This window comes from Canis lupus, chromosome 34 (genome assembly GCF_011100685.1).
Source record: "Canis lupus familiaris isolate Mischka breed German Shepherd chromosome 34, alternate assembly UU_Cfam_GSD_1.0, whole genome shotgun sequence".
NCBI classification, from domain to species: Eukaryota; Metazoa; Chordata; class Mammalia; order Carnivora; family Canidae; genus Canis; species Canis lupus.
The window spans coordinates 23,778,241-23,791,157 of NC_049255.1; the positions used below are offsets into that span (position 1 = coordinate 23,778,241).

General features: G+C 34.9%; 1 long non-coding RNA gene across 1 annotated transcript in view; it reads left to right on the forward strand.

The window, feature by feature from the left end:
* LOC119867448 overlaps positions 1-12,917 on the forward strand; it is a 352,855-nt gene that overhangs the window by 287,537 nt on the left and 52,401 nt on the right. Inside the window, exon 2 of the long non-coding RNA XR_005383558.1 lies at positions 12,317-12,376. This is a non-coding gene — a long non-coding RNA (uncharacterized LOC119867448). The remainder of the gene's footprint in view (positions 1-12,316; positions 12,377-12,917) is intronic.

The window sequence follows — 12,917 nt, forward strand, 5'->3', positions numbered from 1 at the left end:
ACCCTGATCTATCCATTGTTAAAAGTGGAGTATTAAAGTCCTCTGCTATTATTGTTTTATTGTCCATTACTCCCTTCAGATCTTTTAGTATTTCTTAATATATTTTGGTGCCCCAAGTTTAGATACACATAATTACAATTGTTTTATTCTGTTAATTATTTGACTCCTTTAAAATTATATAACTTCCTTGGTTTCTTCAACATTTTTAAAAATTATTTTTATTTATTTGAGAGATAGAAACAGTGATAGCAAGAGAGAACATGAGTGGGGTAGAGAGGGAGAAGGAGGCAGCCTAATATGGGGCTGGCTCTCAGAACCCTGGGATCATGACCTGAACTGAAGGCAGATACTTAACTGAGCCACCTAGGTGCCCCATCTTTACATTTTTTTTAAAGTTTAAGTTTATTTTGTCTGATGTAAGTATAGCTACCCCTGCCTTCTTTCTTCATTCCTACATTTTGATCCTATGAGTGTACTTGAAGGCAGAGTAAATGTCATGTAAGCATAATATGGTTGGGTCCTGTTTTTTATCCATTCAGCACTCTAAGTCTTTTGATAAGAAAATTTAAGCCGTTTACATTTAGGGTAATTATTGATACATAAGAACTTACTACTGCCATTTTGTTATTGTTTTCTGGCTATCTTGTGGTTCTTTTCTTCTTTTGCTGTCTTCCTTTCTGAAATGATGATTTTCCATAGTAGTATACTTTGATTCCCTTTTCTTTATCTTGTATATATTTACTATAGATTTTGGCTTGTGGTTACCTTGCCCTGAGGCCTACTTGAAACACTATTGATATTTAAGCTAATAACAACTGAACTTCAAATGCATACAAAAACTTGCACCTTTTGCTCCTCCACACACATTTTTTGTTTTTGATGTCACATTTACATTTTTTTTTTTCTATATCATATACCCATTAGTCCTGAGCTCTTGCAGAGCAGTTTCTTTTGTGGGGAATGGAGGCTAAGATCTTCTACTTCACCATCTGGGTGAGATCACTACCTCTTATCCTTTTTTCTTTTTAAAAAATATTTTTCACTATTATTTGGAGGAATTTTACTAACAATTTGTTTCTAAAATATATAGTTCTAAACACTGTGATTTATGCACTTCAATAATTTACATTAATGATTATATGAATGACAATTTTATACGTTCACTTCATATTATGTTTCATATATTTTCATATATCTTAAATTATTATAAATGCCAATGATGAAAAATTGCCATAAACCAAGACCTGAAGTTATGGTTTTCCAAAAAAGAAAGAAAAGGAAAGGGAGGGGAGGAAGGAGGAGGGAAAAAAGAGGAAGAAAGAAAGGGGAAAGGGAAAGAGAAAACTATTCTGTTCTACCCCTCTGAAATCACAAGAACAAGTCTAATTTTAATTCTTGCTAATGGTACTTGCTCTTGTCTTCCTCTGTTTATACAACAGTGATTGCATCAACTCCCATTGTTACTCCTATAGACTCTATTCTTCTGGAAAGTCTTCCTCTGCTCACAGTTTTTCAGCATCTCTTCTGTACTTTGGCATCTAGAACCATATATAATTTCCTGACATGGTTTGGCCAGCAGTAATCTGGTCTGTACACTTCTTGTTTATTGAGGCAAGCATTTCTACTCTTTTTCTTACTGCTAGTTCAATCCCTTTTATGGGTTTTCTTTTATTATTATGTTATACATTCCAACTCCTTCATTGCAAATTATGTCTTTGCTTCTGTTTTCCCACACTTTTCTTCTATCCTTATACCAAACAGTGTTCTAGGCTTTAAGAAATGACCAAAGTACAATCTTAGCCCTGAGTGCATTGTGGGGACTGTTTCTTCTGTGGGAATGCAAGAATTGGGTCCGTTTGACTTTAACTGCCTAATCTAATTTCTTATGTTTACTAAGGAGTTACAGCAGCATCATTTCTCACCCCTACTGCTATGTTTAGTCAGCCATTACTCTTTTTGAAATTTCTATGAAATCAATAGGCCTCTCTGAAGGGCCATTCTTCTTGATATGAAAACAAATACATCTCTACTCCTCTTTAAAATGTTGAGATTTATCTCTAGAAAGTTATCTGCCAATATCATTTTAATGTGCTAGAGAGGTCTTCTAAATCAGGAACTATTGGATTTTTTTACTCCATGTATGTTATTTGTTAAGGAAAGTGTTTCCATAAAGCCTTAGGGGAAAAAATGAAAGACAAGTAATAATTTTGTGACTTGCTTAGTTCAGGTCCAGAATCATAGATGCATGGGGGAGGAAAGTACTTTGGAGAGAGTTCATGGATAACTTTAATGGAAATGGTAAACAGGGCCATTCTTTTTTTTTTTTTTTTTATGCAATCAACCATAGTTTGTATATATTTTACTCCAAAAGTCAATTGTGTACACATGTATAGGTGTGCATAAACAAGATCTTCTCTTTCATGTATCTCTGTCTGAATATGAGTAAACTTATTTGGACTGCCTTAATGTCCCATCCACTTCCCTGACCTTATCTGCACTGGACCCTGACTTTATTTCCTTTAATGTATTCTCTAAGGAAGCAGTGCTTCTCTTTATGTTAAGGGGGATTTTAAATACCAATTCCCAAATGCCAACCTGTCTTGCTATTGTGGGGTTCTTTTTCCACCCATTGTCTCATTCCTTTCCTTTACCTCCAAGCTTTTTGTTGTTCTGTTTTCTTCTGGATATACTAAAGCTCCAGATTTTTCCCTCCTCTGCCAAAAAATTCATAATGCTTTCTGAACCCACATCCTCCTCCCCATATAATCATCATCTTTTCTCTCTTTCTCTTGCTAGCCATGCCTACATTGTGTATTTTTAATAATTTTTCCCCCACCATTCCACATGTGACTGGTAGCTTCTACCAAAACTACTCCATTGAAACAAATAGCTTTCAATATGTCAACAGTGGCATCTCAGGTACTAAATGCAGTGAATTTCCTAGAACCCTGGTCTACAGTGGTAGTATTCTATGCTATAGACCAGTTTTTCTCCCCTAAAACTCATGCCTCCTTTGAATCAATAACATCCCTTCTATCACTAAATTTTCTTCCTCTACCTAACCTTAGTCTCAGTCAGATGTATTTCCCATTTTCTATGTTCTTCTGGCTTTTCTGCCATTACATAGCTTTGATTAGCTCTATGTATAAATAAATGACTTCAGAATCTGTAAATTTAGCCCTGACATTCCCCCAGGATCTACATGAATATACCTCAACTGCCTTTTGGATATTTCTACCTGAATACCCCAAAGACCTATCCATTTCAGAATGTTCAAATTATCAATAAACTCCTTATCCTTTTCTAAAAACCAATTTCCACCATGGTTGTCATATGGACTACTGGTACTGCCTAGTACTCCAAAGTCAAAGCCTAGAAATTATACTTTACTATTTATTTACTCTTTTCACTCCTTACCACCATTTCAAAACATTTACTCAATTTTATCAATTTCCCTTTCCCAATTTCTCTTTAATATATTTAATTCTCTCCATTTCCACTGCCACAATATTCATTGACAATTTCTTATTCTTCCTGAGATGTTTCTGTATCTCAACACCCTTTGTTTTAACGTATTTTGATTTTGTGTGTCATTGTCTTTTTTGCCTTACTAATCAGCCCTGTTGAGCTATCATTGGAGGTGAGTTTCTCACTGTCCCTGGAAAAGTATCTCCCAGGTCATCATTTTCTTTCTCATCCCAAATAGGGCTAAGATCTTATCATACTTGTTGCTAGAATCCTCTCCTTTCTGAGATGTATGTAACAAATAATAAATTTAAGGTACATTTTAAGTGTTACACAAAGACCTATCACATATACATATTATCTGTGATTACTAGATTTAAAAAATCTTATATTCAGTTTGCTAAATTCACAATTCTAATTGCCTCTGCATTTATATTTGGATAATTTATTTGTATTCGGCTTGTGTTGTTCTTTTTTAGGGATAATAAAGGAACAGTTTGGATTCTTAATGTCTTTCTACTTCAGAGCAGTCTCCCTCATCACGTGCCTGGGTACATTGCTGCCACAAAGGGTGTGACAATAGGGTGACAGGAGAGCTGCTGCCCTTTACAGAAGACAGACCTTCTGCTGGCTTCTAAAATGCGTGTTCTTGGAAACAATGAACTGTTGCTCTGACACAGACAATCCCATATTATCATTTAGAAAAATACTATCCATGGCAGGAAGAAACTGTGCAAAAAGAACTAATTACAATTGTGAGGCCATACTCTGGAGACAATTAGCACATCACGGGGGTGTATATTTTACATCAAATACCAGATGGGATAATGTGAGAAGCCTTGCAGTTTGAGGAAATGGCAAAAGTCTTCAGAGTGAGAAACTGTCACTTTAAAAGGCCTTTCTTTAGAAGAAATCTTAGGAGAAAAAAAAAAAAAAAAAGGAAATTTGAGTATAAGCAAGCAAAACCTCCTGAGAGCTCTGGGCAGGTAATCTTAACATGTAGGAAGAAAACAAGATTCCCGGTTTATTCTAATCTACTTTTAGCACACTACTTCCTACCAAATTTTCAGCTGTAAAATAATACAAAAATTGGCAACTACCTACATTATATGAAATACTTCCATTTTTGTTTCTCATTGTCCTCACAACAAACCTGTAGACAATGCAATGGTTATCCCTGTATTGGAAGGAAGACACGGAGCCCCAGAGAGATTGAGCACCCTGGTCAAAGTCAGGTGCCTTGTAAGTGATAGAACTACGGCTTGATGTCAGACCTTCTAACTCCAATTCCACATCCTTAATTCTTTCTACTGAATGACAGGGCCTAAGGAATGGTTCTCCTCTAGGCTTCACACTCTCAGAGAAAACTTAGCCTTATAACTTTCTCACTCCAAGAAATATCAAAGGTCAGCTTACTCAGTGTGTTCTTGTTGATGTGACGTCAGCATATTGCCTCACTGCTCCCAAATCTGAGGAAGCTTACCCATAAATAAATAAATAACATCCTCAACATGGCTTCGCTAGGGATGGCCTCTCTGGAACTCTAAAGATGCTGATGCAGCCAGTTATGGAAGAAGCTCACACTCCATTAAAATGATGTCCTTATTTACTCTTATTAAGATAAATCTACGTAATTTATTTTAAATAATTTATATCTCATTGGCAGCAGCAGAGAACAGTTCATATGCTGCTCTGAAAAAGTTCACAGCAACTATTTCTTTTTACTAAGCTGCTTAGGGAAGCCTGAATGGCTCAGTCAGTTAAGTGTCTGCCTTCAGCTCAGGTCATGATTTCAGGGTCCCACGATTGAGCCCCTCATTGAGCTCCATGAGGAGCCTGTTTCTCCCTCTCCCCCTGCTCATGCTAAATAAATAAACAAACTGTTTTTTTTTAAATGTCTAAGTTTTGGCTGAATGACATTATGGACAAACTCTATTGAATTTAATCTTTCTTGTAGGTACTTCCTTTCCTTAGTATCCAGATGTTTCACAATTAGAGGCAAATATATATTTTTTACTAGTTTTTAGTAGTGTGTTTTTACTAGTGTGCACAAGCCCTGCAAGGCAAGGCAAGAAGCTCCCAAATCATGGCGAGCCTCCTGGAATATTGAACTTACACACATTTACAACCCACTGACTATTTTTGTTCCAGTTTCTCTGGCTAAGATTCTCTTTCTCTATCCCAAACGCTACTCTTCTTGCAAAATTCACTAAAGTTACTGCTTTTCTCTTGAAGCACTCCCCTATTACCCCTGTTATGAGTCATCAAGTTTTGTTCTGCACTCCTACACTCCACTTATCCTGCATATAAGAGATTATGTTTATCACTATTTGTATCTGCTTTTTCCTTTACTCTATTGATTGAATTATGTTGGTACATTCAATAGTAATCAGCCCAGTACCATGCAAATTGTTAAGCCTCAATAAGGGCCTATTGTATAAATGAAAATGAGATATGATATCATACTTCTGGAAGGTATTACTATTGCCTTGAATCTCAACTACCCTAATTGATTTTTCTCTCTGTTTTTAGTCATGAGATTTAGGAGGGATTAATGAGCACTTTCTCGACAGGTAAGGGTGTTGTTTCCTTCTTATCATATGCACATGATAAGAAAGAAAGACAAGAGGCAAAAGTATTTAACTGTTGCATATCCTGAAACCCTTTACGTGTATGGCACTCTCCAACAAATAAACTACTTGCTATAGGAGCGCTTGGGTGGCTTATTTGGTTAAGTGTCCCAACTCTTGGTTTCATCTCAGGTCATGATCTCAGGGTCCTGAGACACAACCGTGCATCAAGCTTCATGCTGGGCAATGGAGCCTGCATAAGATTCCCTCTCTTCCTCTGCCTCCCACCACCCTACCCATGCTCTCTCTCTCTTGCAAATGAATAAATAAATAAATAAATAAATAAATAAATAAATAAATAAATAAATAAGACAAACTGTAGTCCCAGCACATCATGTGGATCTGCAACACCCTGTGATTATTGTGTGCCAGTAACTGGATGAAAGTTTTTTTTCCCTATCTATTTAGTCACTTTTCTTTTTAATGCTCAGTTTTTCTATCACCTCCTATGTATAATCCTCCCTAATTCCTGAGAATTAAAGAGTTATGGCTTTTCAGTGCTGTCAAAGCACTCTGGAAGTACTTTTATTATGAAATTGATATAATGTTTTATATTTTTTGGATTATATGCCTGTATCTTCCCACAGATTGTGAGTTCCTCTAGAAAAGAAATCATATATTATTTTTCTCTATAGTGCCAGCCTCTTCCATAGGACCTGAAACAGTTAATAACTGCTTAATGAATTGATGATTTTTAATAACAGAATATATATATATCACCTCTCTAGGCAAATTACTTTATTAGGCACTGATAGAGAATAAAAAAAAAAAAATGACTCAAATAAGGCTAACTGCTATAAAAGCTTCCTTTAAAGGACATGAGATATGAAGATGAAAAAATAATAGGGGAAGGAACCTCAGTTGTGCTTCAAAATATGAGAAACTCCATAGACAAAAAGGGGATGGGGAGAAGGATAGAAGAGACAAGGCCATTCCAGGCTAAGGGAACAGCAGGTTTTCACTGGAAGCTTTCCTGAATTGAGTTAAAGGTAAATTCCATTAAATGTAAATAAAACTGCATGACTTTAAAAGAAACAATGCACAATAATTAAAGTAGATTAAAACCAGAGGCAACCTTCTGTGAGCCCAAATGTATTCAGTGTAGTTTGAAATTAACTTAATGTACAAAAATTCAGACAAGTTGTCAAAGAAAACAGAATAGCATTGAGTTGGTTTGCCTTAGCCTCTCCTATTTAAAACAGCAAGTAGCTGAGCATACAATCACCCTTTGGATGAATTTATGTTATTAATTATACTTATAATTCAGAATCATCGTTAGAACTTAAATTGACTATCTGCATTGGGAACTATGATCCATTCTTGACTTCTTGTTTTAAGCTCTATCTAAGGTAGGCACCTCTATGAGGGTAGAATGTGTCTCTCCCTTACTCTATTGTTTAAGTTGTATTGAGATCCTTCAGAATGAGTGGATAAGCATCTCTATGATTTCCTGGAGAAGCCTCAGTACATGCCCCGCCCAGGAAGCAAAAAGGATATATTTCACTCTATGCTGAGCAAAAGAACAGTTCTGTTGGGCTGCATAGGAAAGATCAGTGAGCTTCCTGTGTCAGCTCCAGAATGCCCCCATCAAGTTCATTCATAAAAATTGCATTTGAAAGACTCAGAGACTGTGACAAGGTGACCTCTAGCACTTTTGCTGAAATATGGTTACTCAGAGATTACCTGTCATCAAAGGACACAAAAGCTGTTTGAGAAGATAATGATTTGTGTGTGGTGGTGATGGTGGTCCCTTGATTATTAGCACAGGAATGTATCAAAAACAATATGTATACCATTTGGCCTTGACTTGGTGGAGAAACTGCAGGGAGGGTGCTGGAGTATGAAGACAGGACTGGTAAAACTTTGACATTCTGTGTATGGAGAATATGTGAGGTAGAAGAGTAAGAGCCAGAGAGTAGTTGAAGTAAAGAGTGGGGCTAGAAAAAAACAGATGTTGGAGAAAGGCAATGGCGAGGGGTAACTGGGGTTTGCTCCCCCAGAAGCCATTCCAGAAGTCAGTCTCCACTGCCATGTTCACATACACTTGGGATATGCCAAAATTTATTACCAATAAAATATCATACTTATTAAATAGATAAATAGATACAGGATTGTTCTTAACATAACATGACACTCAAAAATCTGCCTTCCAACAGCGTTTCTAGAATGGAGAAGAAGAGTTAAAGTTATATCCGGAATATTGCTTTTCTCTACATCAGTGGATCTCAAAGTGAGATCTAAAGACTAATGGCATTACCGTTACCAGGGGACTTGTTAGAAGTGCAAAGTCTCAGACAGACTTAATGAATCCAAAATTTTAGGAGTGAGGATCAACAATCTATATTCTAATAAACCTGCCAGGTGATCAGATGCACACTAAAATGTTTGAGGACCACTGATCTGGAAGTCTGCAATAATTGCTTAATGTGCTTTTAATATTAGCATGCTTACAAAGTATGCTTACAAATTCATACCAAAAATTTAAACATACACCGCTATTAGTTTTATCTCTTTAAAAGATTGACATGTGCTTCTTAAAAGCCGTATAGAGACCATCTTCTTTTTTTATAAATGACAGAAGTCCCCTGTTCTTTACTTTGCAAGAGTGAACTGCTGGAAAATAAGAGAAGGGACATAGCAATCATGATTTTTGTGGGCACTGTCATGCTGAAAACTAGAAAACAACCTGCCGCTAATAAGCCTAATAGCATTAAAGGCCCAGATTTTATGGGTCAGCTCCTTAGATAATTCTAGACATCCAAACTTGGATGTGCAAAACAACACATAACTAAGGAAAAAGTGCTATACTTTTCTTTTTTTATGTAAAACTTGTAATTAAACGTTTTTATTAAAACTTCTGATTAAAAATAAAAGTCTCAGGCAAAACTGAGACCAAGTTCAAATACAAAGTCAATTTTTCTCCGATCCAAGCAACCACCCAAAGCCAGAGTCTGATGATGAGAACTGAAAAATACTACGGCCTAAAAAATTGAGCATGCAAGCATAACTCTGTGTTTGTGTAAGCAGTAATACACGATAGCAAACACACTTAAAATGCCATAAAGTTTTCCTGTGGGTGTTCTGTGCTAAATGAAGTCAAAGGCTAAATGAATCTAGTCCCCAAGAGTTCCATATAACTGGAAAATCTGCAGTGTATTACTGCAGTTAGAAAATGGCTATTTTTAAGTTTGACTATTGGAACTCTCCTGACTGTGTGCATGTAGATCCCATTAAAGTTCATGGACGAGGCTCATACAATCAGTGAGAGATGTGCAGCCCCCTAATGTTTTCTCTAATGAACTCTGACTCAGCTGGTTGGGACTAATAATTACACAGCACAGAATCTGTATTAGATTGCTTTCCCAGTTGATGACTGTCTGGTAACTGTGTGGCCTAGTATACACCTTCTGTTTGAAGATGAGAGCAGGGATATTTTTGCAGACTGAAATTTAGACATAGAGCTAAATTCCTAGCCTATTTCTGGTGAAAGAACATGAAAAGATAATTATTGCAAAAGAAAAACAGTGCATTGATATTTAAAGTAAAGTGAAATAGCATTTTAAAATAATAATGGCTGCCTTTTAATAACAAAGAATGATAAAATCAAACACAGTTAGGTGACAGGGATACCACCATATCATTTTTTTTCCTGAATAAACATGATAGAAATATGGATCTCTTTATGGAGAATATCCTGATAGTATTGAAATGAAAACTGCAGCTTCATTGTGTATCTTTCTAGAAATTTACTATCAATGAATAATAAATTGATAAATAAATAACTGAAAATATTTAAGCAATGGATAAAAGTATGCGTTGTGGTGACATTTAGGCTAAATCTTTTTCATGCAGCTGGATCAGTTTCTGTTCTATACTTCCCCTGAAGTCGAAGTCTAATAGAGAAAAGTAGAAACTAGAGGACTATGAAATGCAATTAATTTTTCATAAACTGAATACACACATATAGTTAGCATATATATTTCTTTCAAGTAGACTCCACACTGGGTCTACACAGGGCTGGAATTCACAACCCAGAGATCAAGACCTGAGCTGAGATCAAGAATCGAATGCCTAGTTCAGCCTGGGTAGCTCAGCGGTTTAGCGCCACCTTCAGCCCAGGGCCTGATCCTAGAGACCTGGGATGGAGTCTCACACTGGGCTCCCTGCGTGGACCCTGCTTCTCCCTCTGCCTGTGTCTCTGCCTCTCTCTCTCTGTCTCTCATGAATAAATAAATAAAATCTTAATAAAAAAAAAAAAGAATCGAATGCGTAACTGACTGAGCCACTCAGATGCCACAGCACATATATTAAGACACCCAGAATTACAAGCATCTGAGAAGCACCCTTTATTTCCTCTTTGGTGACAATATTGTACAAGATTAACAGCTACCTTGACTTCCAACAGAATGAGGTTCCTCTGTTTTTAATGTTCTATAAATGAAATAATATGCTGTCTCTTACATCTGGGTTCTTTTGCTCCACATTTTGTTTATGAGATCTATGTTGTTGTATCTAATTGAAATTTGTCATTTTCATGGCTGTCTCATATTCTACTATGTAAAAAGACAATAATGTTAATAGACATTCTAATAAAATGTGCTGCTATAAGTATTAATATACACTTAAAAATAAACACAATATACATTTCTGTTGGATCAATACCTAGGTAAGGAATCCCTGGATTATAGGGTGTCAAATAGTTTCCCAAAGTGTTTTTACAAACTTATACTTCAAACCAGCAGGGTACAATTCATAACCTAGTTAAATTTAGTATTTTTAAATTCATTTTGGCAGCAATGTAGTGGCATTGCATTTTGGCTTTGATCTGCGTTTCTTTTATGACGTAGATATTTAGCATCTTTCCATTTGGCTATCTTCTTTTTGAAAATGCTTTTCAAGTCTTTGCTCATTTTCCTATTGATTTGTTTATCATTTTACCATTGTTTTGTTTTGTATATTCTCACAATAAACCTTTGACACATATACATGTATTATAAATATTTATCTGACGCTGTTTTCTTGTTCTCTAAAAAACTGTCTTTTAGTGAACAAAAGTTTTAATTTTAATTTGTCCAATTCATCTACTTTCTTTGCCTATAAATTTTTGTGTGTTCTCTTTATGCAAGCCTATCTCAATTCATTAATAAATTCTCCTCTGTGTTCTTCTAAAAGCTTTATTTTTATGTTATATCTATGTCTTAATTTGTCTATCTTATGTGAAAATCTGTGTAAGACATGAGATATTGAATTGTCCCAGTACTATTTACTAAGAAAAATCACCTTTCCCCACTACACTGCAGTATCACCTTTGCAATAAGCCAGGTGACCATATTTGTATGGTTTGGACTCTATTTTTTGTCAATTTATCCATTCTTGTACCAATATAATACTATTATTATAGCTTTTAATAAGTGTTAATAGCCATTAATGCAAATCTTCCAAATTTATTTGTCCTCAAATTGTCTTATAATTCTTTGCTGTTTGTGTTTCCATATAAATTTAGAGTCAGCTTTCAATCACTCCCCTACTAAAACTAATTTTGGGGATTTGGGGTTTCTGATCGATGTTACATTTTTGATTCACACATCAATTGGTGGGAAATTGACATTTTTATATATTGTATCATCCAATCCATGAATGTGACTTTTCATTACATTTCTCTAGTTTTTTGTTTTGTTTGTTTCCCTATAATATTGCATACTTATCCAGTAAAAGTCTTGAGTATCTTTTGTTAAGTGTATTCCTAAGTATTTTATATGCTAGTGTAAGTAGTATCCTTTTTAAAATTAAAAAAAAAATGTTGCTACTGCATTTCAGCACAGTTCTAACATTATGTCCCACAACCTTACTACATTTTATCAATTCCAATGCTTAGATTTTTGAATTTTTATATTTCTTACATACAAAATAATATCATCTGTAAATAATCACAATTTTTTTCTCTTTTTCTATGCTTCTTTTTCTTTTCTAGTAACCACTAGATCTCCAGTACAGTGTTAAAAAATAGTGCTTATGGCAGGTATTATCTTATGGTAAAAGATTTTAATAATTCATCATTAATATGATGCCTGCTATATGATATTTTAAAATTCTGTTTATCAAGTAGATATAATCACCTTTTATTTTAATTTATAAAATGATTTATCATGATTATATAAAGTTAACTTGCACTAATACTTGGAGAATGCAGATTATAGTATAACCTCTCTTTTGGTTTCTAGATGTGTAAAAAACAGAAGACAAGCTGAGATGAACATATATGAACTTTTGACATTATAAAGGTAAGATTTTTTCTTATACTCTGTCATCAACAAAAGTCTAGAGAGAATAACTTTTCTCATTTATTCCCGTAGAGATCACTTTAATAATAAAATTATGCCAAAGTGTTATTTTATTCATATTTTTCTAGTTCTCATTGCTGAAAGAGTTTAAGTATTTTTTCAAATATGTTTTAGTTTTATCAGTATTGAAATGAGAATCCTTATTGCCTATATTTTCACAGAATCAAATGGAAAAATTATTTTCCTTGTAAATGTGGTAAAACTTTGTAAGAAAGCAAAGGAAAATTTATCCAAGTAAGACATTCAGTCAGGCTCTTTGGAGTCATGGAAACAAAACGTTTGCATTTATAGGCAATTTAAAAATTGATTTAAATAAACCATCTTTGTGTCACAGAAGTCAGTGAAATTAGTTATTGCCATGAGATTTAGGATTTTTTTCTAAAGTAATTCAAAACTTAGGGTTCTCCATTTACAAACTTGCTGGTTCCTATTTGTGTACTTTGCAATCTATCATACAAAATAAAAGGTTTGGGCAGCCCCG